The sequence below is a fragment of the Medicago sativa genome, chromosome 1 (genome assembly GCF_051527215.1).
Source record: "Medicago sativa cultivar Bolivia chromosome 1, Bolivia_mono, whole genome shotgun sequence".
Taxonomy (NCBI): domain Eukaryota; kingdom Viridiplantae; phylum Streptophyta; class Magnoliopsida; order Fabales; family Fabaceae; genus Medicago; species Medicago sativa.
Genome location: NC_140749.1, coordinates 36,283,590 through 36,284,995, shown reverse-complemented (window position 1 = coordinate 36,284,995; position 1,406 = coordinate 36,283,590). Strand labels below are relative to the sequence as shown.

At 40.5% G+C, this 1,406-nt stretch overlaps 1 non-coding gene across 1 annotated transcript; it reads left to right on the top strand.

Annotated features, from left to right (window-relative positions):
• Positions 1-605: 605 nt before the first annotated feature.
• LOC146954649 (small nucleolar RNA R71) lies at positions 606-712 on the top strand. Its single transcript, XR_015025142.1, has one exon. It is a non-coding gene; the product is annotated as a small nucleolar RNA R71 (small nucleolar RNA).
• Positions 713-1,406: the final 694 nt, after the last annotated feature.

Sequence of the window (1,406 nt, the reverse complement as noted above, 5' to 3'; positions counted from 1 at the left end):
ACCTTGGTATTGAGCTTGGAAAGAGAATCATTCAGAAATCCGGTTTGGTTTTTAAGTTCTTGAAGTTGTTTAGTCTGGTTGGCAATAGAATTTTCCAACAAAATTTCCAAATTGGATTTCTGAGTGAATCTTTGGTTGTTTGCATAACCGGGTGGTGCTACTTGTCCATAGGGATTTTAGTTTTTATCATCCCTTGGTTGTATTGAGTATAATTCATTTGCTCAACACCATTAATAGCACTACCTAGTTGGCAATCAACACCAGCATGACCAGTTATACCACATATTTCACAAGAAGGAGTAGAAGCAGAATTGATAGCACTAACATTGAGTTTTTCAAGTTTTTCAGTTAGTGTATCAATTTTAGAAGCAAGGTGGTCATAGTTAGAGACTTCGTACATACCTGCCTCCTTTTTGGAGGATGAAGAACTAGTGATGACTCTCTCGTCGGTCCATTTGTAATGATTTTGAGCCATGTCTTCAATCAGGGCATACGCCTCCATGTAGTTCTTGTTCATAAGTGCTCCACCTGCAGCTGCATCAACAGACATCTTAGTGGTATAAGACAAGCCATTATAAAAAGTGTGGACTATAAGCCACTTCTCTAGGCCATGGTGGGGACAAAGTCTTAGCATTTCTTTGAAACACTCCCACGCATCATAGAGAGATTCCCCATCTTTTTGGTTGAACCGCGTGATTTGGTCTCTAAGTTTAGCGGTTTTAGACGGTGGAAAGAAACGGGCAAGGAATGCTTTCCTCATCTGATCCCATGAGGTAATGGAACTGACTTCGAGGGAATGGAACCAAGCGCTAGCTCTATCCCTTAAGGAAAAGGGAAAGAGATGAAGTCTTACGGCTTCTTGGTTCTCCTTCATGGTTCCACTAATTCGTAGGAAAACAGAGATGTGAAGATTGGGATCCTCAGTGGGGGATCCCGAGAATTGGTTTTGCTGCACCAAGTTAAGTAGGGCAGGCTTAATTTCAAAATTGTCATCCTCAACCGTTGGGTACACAATAACAGCTTGTGGCTCAGCCGTAGACGACGTTGCATACTCTTTGAGAGTGAGATTGGCCATGGCGGTGTTATTTCGTGCGTCTCTTTCGTTTACGCAAATACATTTCGATCTCGTTGATTATTACAACTCGATTTCTGGTTTTTCGCATAAAAAATTGAGAACCCAAGAAGTTAACAATGACAGAAAAATAAAAATTAAAAATAAAAACGAAAAAGAAAAGAGAAAGAAGAGAGAATTCTAATCACTAAGAAAAAGCTAATTAAATTAGTTAACTCCTCGGCAACGGCGCCACAAACTTGATAGGGCCAAACCGCAAGTGCACGGCCTATCGAAGTAATAGTAGTAAGTAAAAGTATCGTTCCGCTGGGGAGTTGTTCAACTTAATTAACCT